The sequence below is a fragment of the Muscardinus avellanarius genome, assembly GCF_963383645.1.
Source record: "Muscardinus avellanarius genome assembly, chromosome: 10".
NCBI lineage: Eukaryota > Metazoa > Chordata > Mammalia > Rodentia > Gliridae > Muscardinus > Muscardinus avellanarius.
Window position 1 is genome coordinate 47,349,271 of NC_137796.1, and position 17,559 is coordinate 47,366,829.

The following is a 17,559-nucleotide window of genomic DNA, read 5'->3' on the forward strand; positions in this document are numbered from 1 at the left end:
AAAAAAATTTCAGATTTCAGGACTATAGATGCTCAATTCATATCGGAAAATGCACTTATATTTAGAATATATAAACATCACTCCCACAAACCAGTAAGAAAAAGCCAAATGCTCCATTTTTTAATGGGAAAAAGACATGAATAGGTACTTCAAAAAACAAATAGGGTTAAATGTCCCACATATGAAAAAATGTTCAACATCATTAATCCTTATTAGAAAACAAACTAAAATCACAAGGGCTCAATCACTACATCCCTCCAATGAATACTAAGCATTGGTGAGGATGTGGATCAACTCAGATTTCTCTCATCACTACTGACAAGATCATAAAATTGGCAACCACTTTGGAAGGGTTAAAATATGCACATCCCTTGATTTAGCAATCCTTAAGAAAAGTGGATGCATTTTCTCACAAAAAGCTACATATACGTGCATTCAGAGCAGCTTTGTACATAATAGCCTCCCAAAAGAAACAGCCCACAGACCTGCCAATAAGAGAAGGGAGAGCCGAGCATGGTGGTGCAGGATTATAATCCCAGCATTCGGGAGGCAGAGACCAGAGGATAATGGCTTGTGGACAGCCTCAGCTACTTACTGAGGCCCTTCACAACTCTGCGAGACCCTGTTTCAAAAAATAAAAAGAATAAAAAACAGGACTGGGGGTGTAGCTCCAAGGTAGAAAGACTCTGGGTTCCATCCCCAGTACTGAAAAAAAAAAAAAAGAAAGAAAAAGAAAAAGAAAAAAAAGGAGAGAGAAAGAGAGAAGAGAGAACATAAGCTGTATAGTGGAATGATGAGCCACAAAATAAAGACTGGATACACACAGCAATAAAGATGAATGTATGGAAATAACACATTTAACCCTGTTAATACCTAAATTAATATGTGATAATGATTGAAGCCAGGGGCATTCTACCTCTGAGATATTCTCTAGCCCTATTTTATTTTTTATTTTAAAACAGGATCTCTAGGCTGGCCTTAAACCTTCAATCCTTCTGTCTCAGCCTCCCAAGTACTGAAATTACAAGTCTACACCACCATGCCCAACTTACTTTTGTGTGTGTGTGTGGTACTAAGGGTGGAACCCTGGGGCTTTTCTACCTCAGGGCTATACTCCCAGACCTATTTTATACCTTATTTGGAAACAGGGTCTCACTAAGTTGCTGAGAGCCTCACTAAGTAGCTGAGGCTGGCTTCAAACCTGTGCAATCCTCCTGTCTTGGCCTTTCGAAGCGCTGGGATTACAAGCATGTGCCACCATGCCCAGCCAACTTACTTTTTTTTTTAAAAAAAGAGCAAAATCTTGTCAATGTTGACAGCTACAGAAGGGTGGCTACTTCTGCAGGAGGGCACATCAGGAGGAGCATGAGCTCTCTCAGAGCCAGGGGTAGTTTAAATGGGTGCACAGATACATGACCATGCATCAAGATCAAGCGTAGACTTACCATGTGTCTCATGTGTCTAGTTAACTGTATGTTATTCTTCAATTAAAAAAAAAAAAAACACCAGCTTACTTGCAAAACCCAAAAGCCTTAAGGCATGAACAAAGAGGTCTTCTGGCTTTCTTTTCTTCTTTGGCTTCCAGAACCCCGGCTGTAAACTCATACAGCTCCGACGGGATTTTGGCATCTGCTCGCTCCAAGTAGCGCAGGACACCAGCTGCATGGCTTGCGTTTTTCTCCGTCAGCAATAAGACAGATTTGGTTTTCCTATCTCCCTGCTCTGCAGGAGAACCCTTAAAATTGGAACAAGGGAAGATCATTCACACCAGTCTCAATAAAACTTTGTGGGCTCTGAATTTCTCATTACACATGACAGTGGAACATTGAAGACAATAAAAATTTATCAAACCTGTTCAAATAAGCTCTGAAAGTGGTCAGACAGGCAGTACAGACGTCCACCAAATATTTTTGGCGAGGAAGGGAAGCTGAAGTGAATCACACATGTGGCATCAGTAATGGCCAAGAGAGGTATGCAGTCATCGGTTAAGGCTGGGGAGAAGGATTCCAATGATTCCCCATCAGCTGGAGCTATGCACTTATTTTAATAGGTAGTCTCAGTAACCATCCTGCAGTGCATTTCTGCACTGCACTGTACTTTGTTTTTTGCTGTGCTAGCTCAGGGCCTCAATGCTATGTAAACACTCTACCATTAAGCTATACCCCCAACCCTGTATTTTACTTTTTAGGTGCAAAGAAACATCTTTCCCATTTCCCCCCCCCCCCCAAAATGCCACAACCCAGTGATTAAATTCCAGAGAAAAGTGTCCTCCTTTTCAACTTGAAAAGTGCATTTTTTATTACAAACCCACTTATTTTACAATTTATCCTTATTATACATTTGATACACACACACACACACACACACACACACACACACACACACACACACATATATATTATATATTGGTACTAGGGATTGAATCCAAGGACATTCTACCTCTGAGCTATACCCCCAGTCCTTTTTACTATTTACAAACAGAATATCACTAAGTTTCTGAGTCTCACTTAGGCTGGCCTTAAACTTGCCATCCTCCTGTCTCAGCCTCCAAGTACTGGAATCACAGATATGCACCATCATGCCCGGCTGCCTTTTATATTTCTAATATTAACCATAGCTATTTGTGACTATGTTTCATTTTAGGCACAAATGAATATGTATAACTAGATATAGATTTTATACATGAGGCAGTGATCCTCTAGCAGAACTCTAAGGAAAGTATTCAGACTAAGGGTTGTTGTCTACTGACCCTTAGGTCAGTTCCAGGACACCCAGATTCAACTTGACAGAATACTCTTTTTGTGTGTGTGTGTGGTACTGAGGATGGAACCCAGGGGCATTCTACGTCTGAGCTACACCCTCCGGCCCTATTTTTAATTCTTTATTTTGAAACAGGGTCTCACTAAGTTGCAGAGGGCCCCATTATGTAGCTGAGGCTGACCATGAACTTGCAATCCTATCTCAGTCTCCTAAGTACTGGGATTACAAGCGTGCACCACCACACCCAGCTTTTTTTTTTTTCTAAGTACTTGGGATCAAACCAGGGATGCTCTACCATTGAGCTACAACTCAATTCCATTTCACTTTTTTTAAAAGCTTTGAGATAGGGTCTTACTAAGTTGCCCTCAAACATTCAATCCACCTGCCTCAGCTTCCTAAGTCACTGGAATTACAGGTGTGAGCTACCATGCCCAGCCAAAAGAACATCATATAGGTTAATCTTCATTCTGAAATTAATATTACTAATAAACTGAGTAAATCTGGGAAATGAGAAATCTATAGTTAAAATATATAAATTAAGATTTCTGTAATCTCAGCCTTATCTAAATATAAGTAGAAATGAACACTTACCTAATACAATGTGAGAGCCAGAACTTATCATCTTCTTCCAATGTTCTAACACATTTTTTAAGTTAAAAACCATTTCTTTATGCATTTTCAAGCAAAATAATGAATTGCTTTCTACGACCTAAAAGTAAAACCAAAGAGGTTAGTTTCAGAGCTTGAAGCCAACTGTCCCATTAATAACAATGCAAAGGAGCGTGTGTGTGTGTGAGTGTGTGTGTGTGTGTGTGTGTGTGTGTGTGTGTGTGTTCGTTCCTGGAAGTTGGATTTGGAGACATTCTACCTCCAAGCTATACCTCAGCCCTTTTGTGTGTATGTGTGGTACTGAAGATTGAACCCAGGGGCATTCTACCTCCAAGCTATATACCCCCAGCCCTATTTTAATTCTTACTTGGAAAAAGTGTTTCTAGGCTGATAAAAGTCTCACTACTTGCTGAGGCTGTCCTCAAACCTGTGATCCTGCTGTCTCAGCCTTCCAAGTGCTGGGATTTATAGGCATGGGCCACAACGTCTGGCTTTCCTGAACCCTTTTTTTGCCTTTTTTTTTTTTTTTTTTTGGCAGTACTGGAGTTGGAACCTTGGGGGCATTCTACCTTCAAGTTATATACCCAGCCCTATTTTTTATTCTTTATTTTGAAACAGGGTCTCACTAAGTTGCAGAAAGCCTCACTAGCTAGCTGAAGCTGTCCCTGAGCCAAGATCCTCCTGTCTCAGCCTCCCAAGTACTGGGATAACAAGGATCAACACCACCAGAATCAGCCTATTTTTTGCTTTTTGAAATAGGGTTTTGCTAGGCTCCTGAGAATCTCACTAGGCTGCTGAGGCTGGCCTTTAATCTGTGATACTCCTGTCTTAGCCTCCCAAATACTGGAATTACAGATGTGTGCCACCATGCCTGGCTTGTAAATGACTTTACCCAGGAGGGCATTACATCAAGGGCCCAATATTCTTGGGAATGAGATAATTATAAATGTTAATGTATCTCAAGCAAAACAGACATCATTTTGCAAACTGTTTCCCTTCCTTTTTAATATATATATATATATACACATACATATGTACATATATGTATATATCAATATGCCATACTCTTGTCAACAAGGTTTTTTTTTTTTTCCTTTGCCATGCTAGGGACTGAAACCAAAGCCTTGTACATATTAGACAAGGGATCTACTACTGGGCAAAATCCCCAGCCCAAAAAGGACTTTTTAAAAATTTTTTTGTGGAACTGAGGATTGAACCCAGGGGTATTCTACCTCCATTCCAAGCACTCTACCTCTGAGCAACACCCCCCAATCCTATTTTTTATTCTTTATTTTGAAACAGGGTCTCACTGAGTTGCAAAGGGCCTAAGTAGTAGCTGAGGCTGGCCGCGAACCCGGATCCTCCTGTCTCAGCCTCCCAAATGCTGGGATTACAAGCATACACCACCACGTCCGGCTCAACAAGGACTTTTAAATTGTACTTTCTAGATTATTATTACAGAAAGATTACTACTAATTTACTTTGTATTTGGATTTGCATATACATTTTAGGATTTATGTATACACAATTAGATTAAATTGAATAAATCTTTAGCATAAATCTTTAGTATCTATCACTGCTATCTTCTCAAATACAGAGTAGAGATATGAACATTTCTTCATGCTCCCCCAGGAAAAGCCACCCAGCACTTGCTCCCTAGAGCACCAGCTTACTTGGGAAGGCAGGGCCCACCTGCTGGGCACATCTCCCAGGCCTGGTCTCCTGCTATTAGTTCTTCCCAGCACAGCCACTTCTTCTGACTGATGTTAAACTTGTGAAATTGTATCTCCTTGGCTCATCAACTACCCAGTCGTTTTCCAATCACTCACGATTTAGCCAGTTTAAACCAACAGTGGAAATGTTGTAGTATGTGGACAGGCTCACCTTATACACTATTTCTGTTTCGGCTACAGAGCTGGTAAAGATCAAAGTCTTCTGTGCCTGACTTGGAGTGAAATCAAGAACTTGGAGTAAAGTAGAGGTTTTTTCACATTCTAAACAAAGATGCACTACCTGGTAATGAAATACAGAAACAAGGTAATTGTGTGTGTGTGTGTGTGTGTGTGTGTGTGTGTGTGTGTGTGTGTTACTAGGAACTGGACCTAGGGGTGTTTTACCTGTGCTACACCCACAGACTCTTTTTTAATTTTTGAAACAGGGTCTCACTAAGCTGCTGAGAGTCTCACTACCTAGCTGAGACTGGTCTCAAAACTGGGAGCCTCCCAAGTTCTGGTATCACAGGAATGCACAACCACACTCAGCCAAAGTATTTTATTTATTTTGCGGAACTGTGGATTGAACTCAAGGGCATTCTACCTCTGAGCTACACACCCAGCCTTATTTTTTATTCTTTATTTTGAAACAGGGTCTAAGTTGTGGAGGACCTCACTAAGTAGCTGAGGCTGGCTACGAACCTGAGATCCTCCTGTCTCAGCCTCCCAAGTACTGGCCATGTTTGGCTCCAAGGTAATTTTCTAAATGTTCAAAGTGCTCTAGTTTCAGTTTTCATAGCTGTTATAATTTTATTTTTTATTTTTTGTGCTACTGGGGATTAAACCCAGGGGTATTCTACCTCCATTCCAAGCTATACCCCCAGATCTATTTTATTTTTTATTTTGAAACAGGGTCTTGCTAGGTTACTAAAAGTTTCACTAAGTTGCTGAGACTGTCTTCTAACCTGTGATTGTCGAGTCTCAGCCTTCCAAGTACTAGGATTAAAGGCATGGGCCACTGTACCCAGCTAGCTGTTATAATTTTAATAGAAAATAGTGTATAGAAAATCAATCTAAATTTAACTTACATGCTTTTATATGGAATCAGGCTATAGTTATTTGACATTAAGCCATGTCATAGAGGTTACTTGCTTGTGCTCATCACCCTTCCCCTCACACTCATCACCTGCTGGACATTGCCATAGAGTGCAGCCTCCTCCGGCGCTGTGATCACAACGTAGGGATCACTCATGAACTCTCTGATGAGATGTTCTGTATGCCTGCTCCAATGAATGCCAACTGCAATGATCTGACGTGGTGCAGATTCCCTTTCTTCAGGTTTGACATTTTTTTTAAAGTTATCTAATATAGCAAACATCTAAAAAATTGGTAAAATTTCAAAAGACTAAAAATTAGAGTAAAGGAAAAAGCTATAAAGGAGAAAATGTTTAAAGTCAATAAATATAATACCCACCATAAATAACTGAAACACAAACATCTTGGTAAATATGGATAATACATTGAACAACGAACAAGGGACTAAAAGGCTCACACCAAAAAGTTCAACAATTGATTAGAAAAAGATGATTTCACAAATAAAAGACAAGAACATGAACAAGAAACTCAGAAAAAGCCGAGCATGCTGGCGCATGCTTGTAATCCCAGTACTTGGGAGGCTGAGTCAGGAGGATTGCATAGGTTCGAAGCCAGCCTCGGCTATTTAGTGAGGCCCTCTGCAACTCAGTGAGACCCTGTTTCCAAATAAAGAATAAAAAATAGGGCTGGGGGTGTAGGTTGGAGGTAGAATGCCCTGGGTTCCATCCCCAGTCCTGCAAAAAAAAAAAAAAAGAAAGAAAGAAAGAAAGAAAGAAAGAAAGAAAGAAAGAAAGAAAGAAAGAAACTCAAAAAACTGAACACAACAATCAATTCAAGTTAATGGCCAAGTTAAGTAATCAAAAAAACACAAACTATAGGGTTGGAAGTATAACTCAGAGATAGAGTGCTGGCCTACCATGAGAGAGGCTCTAGACTCAATCTCAGCTTCAAGCCAGGTGTGGTGGCACACACCTATAATCCCAGGTTGGAAGGCTGAGACAGGAGGATCACAGGCTTGAGGCTAGCCCCAGCAACTTAATAAGGCCCTACTTCAAAACAAAAAAGAGCTGGGGGTGTATTTGGAGGTAAAATGCCTGAATTTAATCCTCAGTACCCACCCCTCCTCAGCTGTGAGAGGTGGGGGAAAGAAATACAAACTACCCTAACCAGATCCCACTACTAACAGATCCCACTTTTGGGGGAGGGGTCTGGGGATGGAACCCAGGGGCATTCGACCTCCGAGCTACACCTCCTGCCCTATTTTTTATTCTTTATTTTGAAACCGGGTCTCACTGAGTTGCAGAGGGCCTCACTAAGTAGTTGAAGCTCTCCGCGAACCACGATCCTCAGATCTCAGCCTCTCAAATGCTGGGATTACAACCATGCGCCACCACGCCCGGCTACAGATCCCACTTTTTACCAATTAGCCTGAAACAGAAAGCTATGCCAAGGCTTCCTACTTTCAGGAATAAAAAAAAATGAGGTTCTTTAGCCACATGCACAAAAATTATGTTAAATGCCACCAAATAAGGCAGGTTTAAAACAAATTGTTATGCCTATATTATTCAATATCATATAGCAAATAATAGTTATGCTGTAGAATAGTAAGTAATGAAACCATGCTGTTAATTGTAACACAAGGCCAGATTGTGGATTGTGGTAGTATACAGTAATCCCAGTACTTTGGGAGTCTGAAACAGGAGTTACAGATTCAAGCACAGCTTAGATTTTACTAGCAACCTAGTAAAATCCTGCTTCAAACCAAAACATTTTATCTGGACTTGGTACTTTGGAGGCTAAGACAGGAGAATCATAGTTGGAGTCCAGTCTCACAATGTATCAAGACCCTCTGCAGCTTAGTGAGACCCTGTTTCAAACTTTGAGAAAAAAAAAGATCTGGGGTGTAGTTTAGAAGTAGAATACCGCTAGGTTCAATTTCCAATACAGCTTCCCCACACAAGACAGAAAAAATATTATTATAAGTTAATGAATCTCACTATTTTTTTGTGTTTTGTTTTGTTTTTAGTGGTACTGGGGGTGGAACTCAGAGGCTTTCTACCTCTGGGCTATACTCCCAGACCTATTGTATATATATTTTGGAAACAGGGTCTCACTAAGTTGCTGAGAGCCTAAGTAGCTGAGGCTGGCTTCGAACCTGTGTGATCCTCCTATCTCAGCCTCCCAAGCGCAGGCATTACAAGCATGTGCCACTATGCCCAGCTGAGTCTCACTACTTGATAAAGCTGTCCTTCAATCTGCAATCCTCCTGTCTTATTCCAAGTACTGAGATTACAAGTATATGCCACCACGCCAGGTTTAGAAAAATATTAAATGTTTCAGAAAGTATCCTGGGAAAAGATTTTTTTTTGTTGTTCTTCAAAGAGTTTTAAATGGGCACTGTGGCACATGCCTATAATCAGTAGAAGGCTAGGAGAGGAGGACTGCAGGTGTGTGGCCAGCCTCAGCAATTTAGTGAGCCCTTCCACAATGTGACCCTGTTTCAAAAGTTGGCGTACACTTGTAATCCAAGTACTTGGGAGACTGTTTCAAAATAAAGAATAAAAAATATAGGGCTGGGGGTGGTACTCAGAGGTAGAATATCCTTGAGTTCCATCCCCAGTGCCACAATAAATAAATAAGTAAATAAATAAATAAATAAATAAATAAGGGATGAGTGTGTAGGTCAGAGTTAGAATGTCCCTGAGTTTCATCCCCAGGGAAGGGAAGGGAGGCAGGCACTGAGAATAAAATTTCAAATAAACATTCTCATCTAAATTATAGAAGTTTTGCCGGGCGTGGTGGCGCACTCTTGTAATCCCCGCGCTTGGGAGGCTGAGACAGGAGGATCACACAGGTTCGAAGCCAGCCTCAGCTACTTAATGAGGCTCTCAGCAACTTAGTGAAACCCTGTTTCCAAATAAAATATAAAATAGGTCTGGGAGTATAGCCCAGAGGTATAGAAAGCCTCTGGGTTCCACCCCCAGTACCACCATAAATAAGTAAATAAATAAATAAAATAATAGAAATATAAAAAATTTTTTTTGTGTGTTTCTGGCACTGGGGATTGAACCCAAGGGCATTCTACCTCTGAGCTATATCCCCAGCCCTATTATTTTTTATTTTGAAACAAGGTCTCACTAAGTTGCTGAGGCTGTTCTTGAACCTGTTAACCTCCTGTCTCAGTCTCCCAAGTACTAGGGATTATAGACATGGACCACCATGCCTGGCTAAGAAATCTACTTAATTTATTCCCCAATTAGACACTTCTTGATCACCTAAAGCAGCTAAAACTCTAATTGTATTATTTCAGAAATATACTGTATATAATTCAGAAATACATACATGCATTTGAAACAGTAACAACATCTAAGCCAATACCACACTTACCTGCTCATTAGCTTCACAGAATAACAAGTCAACCTCATCCAAAACCAGGTGACAGTGTCTACAAAATAACAAGCTTTGGTACATGAGCAGTCTCAGGAGGCTATGTGGTGTTGTGACAATCACATCACCTACATTTTAAAAGAAAAAAAATGCACATTTTAGATTTTCCTCAGGTTTCCCCAACATTTTATTTCTGTGATTCTGCATACTTTTCTCAGTATTGGGGATTGAACTCAGGGGCATTCAACTTCCAAGCTCCATACCCAGCCGTAATTTTTCTTTATTTTGAAACAAGGTCTCACTAGGTTGCAGAGGGTCTAAGTAGCTGAGGTTATCCGCAAACCCGCAATCCTGTCTTAGCCTAAGTACTGGGATTACAAGCGTGTGCCACCATGCCCAGCTGCATACTTTTTAAGAAGTTGTTTCTCTACTCAGTGCCCACCCAGCTAAGCTCTGTCAGTATCTGACTAAATATCCCAGCTCCCCAGCTCTGCACTCCTGAGAGACAGGAAGGTGTGGTCAACACTGTTCAGCATCTAACAAGTCAGCTGACAAGTGATTGAAATCAACTAAGTTTTCTCAGTGAAACAGATGTAGGTCAAAACTGAACCTCCATTGTTGACATCTATCAGTGACAGACAGATGAGGGCTATACTAATGACCACAGCAGCAGCATGGCATGAAACATGCCTGGGAAGAACCCACTGTCTTCTGTGGAAAAAACAAACAGCTTGAAAAGGATACTTACACCCCCTTGGAAGCTTCATGTTTTGGGCTTCATCTTTGTTAAGTCCAATTGTTAACAACAATGGATGAAGAGGCCTGGAAAACATGCTGTAGTTACCCAATAATTCAAAAATAAGCTGGGCTTTTTTCCACCCCGGGCACACGATTACTACAAGAGGCTGCAAAGACAAACAAATTCAGAGTTTTGCAAAGTAGTTAGTAATCAAACAGTACATGAGAAACATCTAGATTATCTCCTTGCATAGAATAAGCACTAAAGGGTTTTAGTGTGTGTGTGTGTGTGTGTGTGTGTGTGTGTGTGTGTGTGTGTGTTACTGAGGATTGAACCCAGGAGTATTCTACCTCTGAGCTACATCCCCCACCCTATTTTAATTTTGCACTACTAGGGATGGAACCCAGGGGCATTCTACCCCCAAGCCACACCCCAGACCTTTTTTTTTTTCTGTACTGGGGATGGAACTCAAGGGCATTGTACCTCCAAGCTATATCCCCATCTCTCTATTTTTTTTTCTTTATTTTGAAACAGGGTCTTACTGAGTTGCCAAGATTCAGCAGTAGTAATAGTCATCATCGTCGTCGTCGTAGTAGTAGTAGTAGTGGTGGTGGTGGTGGTGGCAGCAGCTGAGGCTGTCCCCGAACCACTATCCTCCTGTCTCAGCCTCCCAAATGTTGGGATTACAAGCATAGGCCACCATGCCCGGCTCAGTCTCACTACTTGCTGAGGCTGGCCTCAAACCAGATCGCCTCCTGTCTCAGCCTCCCAAGTACTAGGATTGTAGGCGTGTACCACTGTGTCCAACTAATACTTAAGTTTTTGACATTATCATTGTCATACAGATCAGGAGAGTTTAACAGAGTTTCATTAAAACATTCAGAAGCCAGGTATGGTGGCACATTCCTGTAATTCTAGTAGGCTGAGAGGATTGCAGGCTTGAGGACAGCCTCAGCAACTTAATGAGATTTGTTTCAACATAAAATATAAAGAAGGCTGGGGATGTGGCTTGGAGGTATAATGCCCCTGGGGTTCAATCCCCTGGATTTTCCTAGGTCTTAAACTAAACATCACACATACTTAATTCACCTAGTATTCATTTACTTAAAATACTCTTACGAAGTAGGGCCTATTACTACTTCATCTCAAGAGATGAGGAGTCTGAGGCACAAAAAGGTAAAATAAATTGCTCCAGGCTACACAGCTAATTCAAGGTGGCAACAGGATTTAAGCCTAGAAAATCTTGCTCTAGATTTCTGCTCTATAAGCAGAGTGAGGAATAAATACCTCCTAAGAGAGGCCTTAAAAAGGCTAACACTTCTTTAGGAAATGACCCTCTGAGCCCCACCCTCCACTACCCATAGATGCTCTGGAAGGTGTGCTGCCTGCACTGCCACATGCCTTTCTGGACATGTGTCATCCATACTTGAAGCTTCTCCCTCTTAGGCACATCTAGATGAGCACCCACTGAGAGGCCCAGGCCAGAGGCAGGTGGTGCAGAGGTATGGAAACGAAAGGCCACACCAGGGGTAGGGGCAGGGCATGCACAACCCTTACTGCCTCGGCCATGGTTCTGCCTCAACACAGGCTAGGTCTCATCAGCAGGCTTAACTGCTCACTAAATGGGAATATACATGTTCATATTTAACTTGATTAAATCAAGACATAACCAGTGCAAATTCTAAAGGGAAATTGCCTGACATATTTAGAAAAATAAACTGGTATTTGTTCTAACTGCAACTTTGAGAATATTTCTTATGGTTGTGTTCACCTTAAATGTATGGTGGAAGCATCTGGAGCACATCCTTTGTGCCAGGACCTGGCATGGAGGTTTTACACCCATTAGTTCTCCTGGCGGCCCAAACCCAGCAGAACAGACATCGTTAAGCACCACTGCTGACCTCACACCACTTTCCTCCTTTCTACCACCTTTCTCAGACTTTCAGAATCTTACACATGGAAAAAGTAGGATTATAAAACCAAGTGGGGTGCTACGGAATAATTTAAAGAATGTGGAAGAAAACAACACGAACTTAGCCCACCCTCTACCCCTGTTAGGTGTTAAGAATTCATCCAGGAACGTCTCAAGAGCTGGATCTTCTCATGTATATGATGGTAAGAATAATACATGCCCTAGCCATCTCATGTGGCTGCTGTAACAATGAAATAACAGTGAGATAATTTTACAAACTCTACATTCATATCTAAGAGCCAGGACTCTCCTGTCCAGCCAATGGTCCACAACTGGGCTCAGTATAGGAGAATTGTTACCCTGGAAGAGAAACAGGCTACTTTCGCATAGGGAAACCAAGTTGAGTCACCTAACCTGAACTTTACAAACAGTTAGGTGTACAATTTTTTAAAGTAAATATTTAAATCCATTTTGGGGCAAAACAAAACTGTCTTCAACTTACTCCGTTTCTACTTAGCAATGACTTGTAGTTGGCCCCAATTTGCAAAATTGTAAGCAACGGTGGGAGGTACAACAAAGGGTCATTTCCACACTGAGAAATGACTACCACATCACAGCCACGACTTACAGGAGGCCAAGAGTAAGACTGAGTGTGGCTGGGTCCAGAAAACTTATTTTTTTGAAGAGCCTACAAAAAAGAGAAAAAGTCAACAATGAAAAACCACAAGAGAGAAAATGAACAAAAACTACATCTCACTCTTCCCTTTTTTTTTTTTTTTTTGGTGGTACTAGGGTTCCTGGAAGCCCTTCTACCTCCAGCTACACTCCCACGGGCTACACTCCCAGACCTATTTTTATATTTTTTTATTTCGAAACAGGGTCTGTGAAGCCAGCCTCAGCTGGCTGCATGATCCTCCTGTCTCCGCCTCCCAAGCGCGGGGATTACAAGCATGCGCCACCATGCCCGGCTATATCTCACTGTTCACTTTAACTGTCAGTGAGTATAAATGGCTTAATATGGTAATTTCTAAGACCGATCCTGATTAAGTCCCCTGGATTTTTTTCTCAGTTATCACTCTTGCTTTTCTGGGCCCCAAACTGAAAGGATCCAATAGGTGATCTAAGAAAGCTCCCTGAAATGAGGATGTGGTTTTTCTCCTTGTCTTAATAAACTGCCAGACATTTCAGTAGCTTCCTGACAAAAGGTATGGGAGAGTATTTTTTTTTTTTTTTGTCTTTGCATGTCTGAAAATATCTTCATTCTACCTTTCCACCTCCCTCCTAGTGTAAATATGGACCTACATGTCAGCAGAAATAACTTCACCAGAATGTTTAAGTCCATGCTCCTTTGGCTTTGCTGTGGATAACTCTGAGGCTACCCTGGTTCCTGGTCCTGTTAGAGGAGGGGAGAAAATATCTCTTATCCTCTAAATTGTAATCTCTGAATCTCTGAGCTTAGTTAGCTCTATGTGTTTGATGTCTTGATTCAACAGTTATGCTGTGGTGGTAGACAGACTCAATGTGGAGATTCATGTCCATTAGGTTCAGAAAAGGCTCATGCATTACTCCTTAGAATTTTTCTGCCTTTCTTCTAGAAATCTCATTTTTAGATAATGGACTTCAAAGTGAGCCTCAGATTTTCCTCCTATTTATATGTACTCTTTGCTTTTTTTTTTTTTTTTTTTGGTACTGGGAATGGAACCCAAGGTGTTCTACCTCTAAGCTACATCCTCATTCTTACACTTTGAAACAGGATCTCAAAGCGAACCTGTAATCCTCCTGTCTCAGCCTCCCAAGTACTGGGATTACAAGCATGTGCCACTCACACCCAGCTTGTTCCACTTTAAATTAGGTTTTGTTTTATACCCTAAATCTACTAGTTATTTTCAAAAATATTTTTGTATTCTGAATTTCTGAGAATCCCTTGGAAAAATTGTATTCTTTTTTTTTTTTTTTTTTTTTTTTTGTGTGTGTGTGTGTGTGGTATTAGGGATGGAACCCAGGGGCAATCTACCTCCAAGCTACACTCTCAGACCTAGTTTTTTATTCTTTACTTTGAAACAAGGCTAAGTTGCAGAAAGCCTAAGTAGCTGAAGCTGTTTGTGGACCCTCGATCTTCCTGTCTCAGTCTCCCAAGTACTAGGATTACGTGCATGTATCACCATGCCCAGCTCCCTTTCCCTTTCTTAAACAGCACTTCGATCACTTTGATTTTTGTTTTTGCAATACTGGAGATTTAACCCAGGGGTATTCTACCTCCTAACTATACCCCTAGTCCCACTTTTTATTCTTTATTTTGAAGCAAGGTCTCAATAAGTTGCTGAGGGCCTAAGTAGCTGAGGCTGGCCTCAAACCTAGGAACCTGCCATCTCAGCCTCCCACGTATTGGGATTACAAGTATGGGCCACCATACACCACCACGCACTGTAGCATGTTGTTACTAAGTAGATGTAATATATTCTCCTACCTCTGAGGATTGGGGTGGGGGTCGGGAGTACTGGGGATTGAACCCAGGGCCATTCTACCTCTCAGCTACACCCCTAGATCTATTTTATTTCTGAAACAGGGTCTCATTAGGTTGATGAGAGTGTTACTACTTGCTGATGCTGTCCTCATACCTGTGATTCTTCTGTCTCAAAGTACTGGGATTACAGGCATGTGCCATCATGCCCAGCTGGATATTTTTTAAAAACATGGAGTCTTGCTATGTTGCTCAGGTTGTTCTGGAACTTCTGGGCTAAGTAATGATCCCCCTACCTCAGCCTCCTGAGAACACAGATGCTCACTGCTGTACCTGACAACCTTTATTTTCTAACATTTTTTTCTACTCCTTGCATCGTTTCCTTCAGAATTTGGTCCTTTTTTTTAAGGTGAAGGCTTTCTTAAAATATATATGATCCTTGATGACTAGAAGCTCTGGGGTAGAGCAAATCTTCTAACCACTTTAGTATCACATCACTTCAGCAAGAGAGAGCAGCGAACATGTTACTTTTACTGGGGGAATTCCAAGTACCATCATCAAATGTCACTTCTCTAGTTTCTCCAGTCTCCAATCTTCTTTCTTAAAATTATACAAACCCTAAGACCCCCAAAGCTCAAGAAATTAAAACAAGAATAAATGGGGTAGATTTCGTTTCTGTTCCTCAAAGCAAACCATAAAGAGTCTTAAGAGAGAACCTACAGAATGGGAGATCTTTGATAGCTACTACTCTGATAGAGGGCTAATATGCAGAATATACAAGGAACTTAAAAGGACTTAACACTTAAAAAAATAATTCAATCAAAAAATGGGCAGTTAACCTACATAAGACACTCACAAAAGAAGAAATACAAATGTCCAATCAATTTGTGAAAAAATGTTCAACATCACTAGTAATCAGAGAGATGCAAGTCAAAACTATACTGAGAGTCCATCTAACCCCAATCAGAATGGCAATAGTCAAGAATACAAACAATAATAATAATAAATCCTGGCCCGGCATGGTGGCGCATGCTTGTAATCCCCGTGCTTGGGAGGCAGAGACAGGAGGATCGAACAGGTTCAAAGCCAGTCTCGCTGGCTTAAGAGACCCTGTTTCCAAATAAAAATATAAAAATAGGTGTCTGAGAGTGTAGCCCGGAGGTAGAAGGGTTTCCAGGAACCCCAGTACCACCAAATAATAATAATAATAATAATAATAATAATAATAATAATAATAATATTAATAAAAAAATGCTGGCGAGGATATGAGAAAATAGAAACTCTTCTACACTGTTGGTGAGATTGCAAATTAATGTAGCCACTATGGAAATCAGTGTGGAGATGCCTTGGAAAACTGGGAATGGATACATCATATGATCCAGTGATACAACTCTTCCTAATGGACTGATATCAGATTATAGTAATATATGCATATCCATGTTTATAGCAGCACAATTCACAATAGCCAAATTATGGAACCAACCTAGGTACCCATCAACAGATGAACAGGTTACAAAATTATGGGATATGAACACAATCAAATTCTTTTCAACATTAAAGAAAAACAAAATTATGTCATTTGCAAGAAAATGGATGGAACTGGAGAACATTATGTTAAGTTAGACTAGCCAGTCACAGAAAGTGAAGGGTCATATGTTTTCTTCTCATATGCAGAAGCTAGGGAGACTATAGATAATGGGTACAAGAGGGACCAGGGAAGCCAGACGTGGTGGCGCATGCTTGTAATCCCAGCACTTGAGAGGCTGAGACAGGAGGATCACTCAAGTTTGAAGCCAGCCTCAGCTACTAAGTGAGCCTCTCAGCAACTTAGTGAGACCCTGTTTCCAAATAAAGTACAAAATAGGTCTAGGAGCATAGCCCAGAGGTAGAAAAGCCCCTGGGTTCCACCCCCAGTACCACCAAAAAAAAAAAAAAAAAAAAAGAACAAAAATAGGGCTGGGTATGTAGCTCAGAGGTAGATGCCTCTGGGTTCCACCCCCAGTATAGCAAAAAAAAAAAAAAAAAAAAAAAGCGAAAGAAAGAAAAAAGAAAAAAAGGGTCCAGGGAAAGGAAGGCAACACTTCCATGGACACTATGTATATACATGAAATACCAATGTTAATCTCATGTATGAGGAAGGGGGTAGTGTAGAGGAATCCAAAGAGAAACTCATAACTGTTAGGTGCATGTATGTCATTATCACTATTTATTACATTATGATGCAAGACTATAATACACCAATAAAAGTATTTTTTAAAGCCATTGTTCCCTTTGCTATAGTAACCAAGCCATATCCCCAACAGTAGCTGCCCATTATTATGTCTAGGAGGGAGGGTCAGCATGATGGAAAGTTGTGGTCAATATGCTGAGTACATAACAAGAGTGAGAAATAACCATCATCATCATTACTACTGTTGTTGTTTTGTTTTGAAACAGGGTCTTGCTTGTTTTCCCAGAGTCTTGCTAAGTTCCTGAGGCTGTCCTTGAACCTGTGTTCCTCTTATTTTAGCCTCCCAAGTATTGTGTTCCTTTCCCCGTTAAGTCACACATACTCTGTCACCTGTTTTTCCAATTTCTAAAGCTTATGGGAATCTCTTGCCCACTCAAGATTTCTCACATTCTGCTCATTCTTGTAGTTTCATCTGTCTTTTGTGTGTGTGCATGTGTGTGTGGTGCTGGGGACTGAACCCAGGAACCAAGCATTCTACCTGTGAACTACACCTCCCAGCCCTATTTTATTATTTTTATTTTGAAACAGATCTCACTAGATTTCAAAGGCCCTTGATAAGTTCCTGAAGCTGGCTAGGAACTGGTGATCCTCCTATCTCTGCCTCCCAAGTACTAGAATTACAGGCATGTGCCACCATGCTTGGCTTCTTTATAT

The 17,559-nt window shown here is 40.9% G+C and overlaps 1 pseudogene across 1 annotated transcript in view; it reads right to left on the reverse strand.

Moving 5' to 3' along the window:
* LOC308268421 (putative ATP-dependent RNA helicase TDRD12) overlaps positions 1 to 17,559 on the reverse strand; it is a 110,646-nt pseudogene that overhangs the window by 28,941 nt on the left and 64,146 nt on the right. Inside the window, exons 14-21 of the transcript in view lie at positions 12,717 to 12,902; positions 10,312 to 10,468; positions 9,564 to 9,691; positions 6,268 to 6,459; positions 5,254 to 5,382; positions 3,352 to 3,469; positions 1,852 to 1,991; positions 1,515 to 1,735 (exon numbers count right to left, since the gene is read on the reverse strand). The product of the transcript in view is annotated as a putative ATP-dependent RNA helicase TDRD12 (transcript). The remainder of the gene's footprint in view (positions 1 to 1,514; positions 1,736 to 1,851; positions 1,992 to 3,351; positions 3,470 to 5,253; positions 5,383 to 6,267; positions 6,460 to 9,563; positions 9,692 to 10,311; positions 10,469 to 12,716; positions 12,903 to 17,559) is intronic.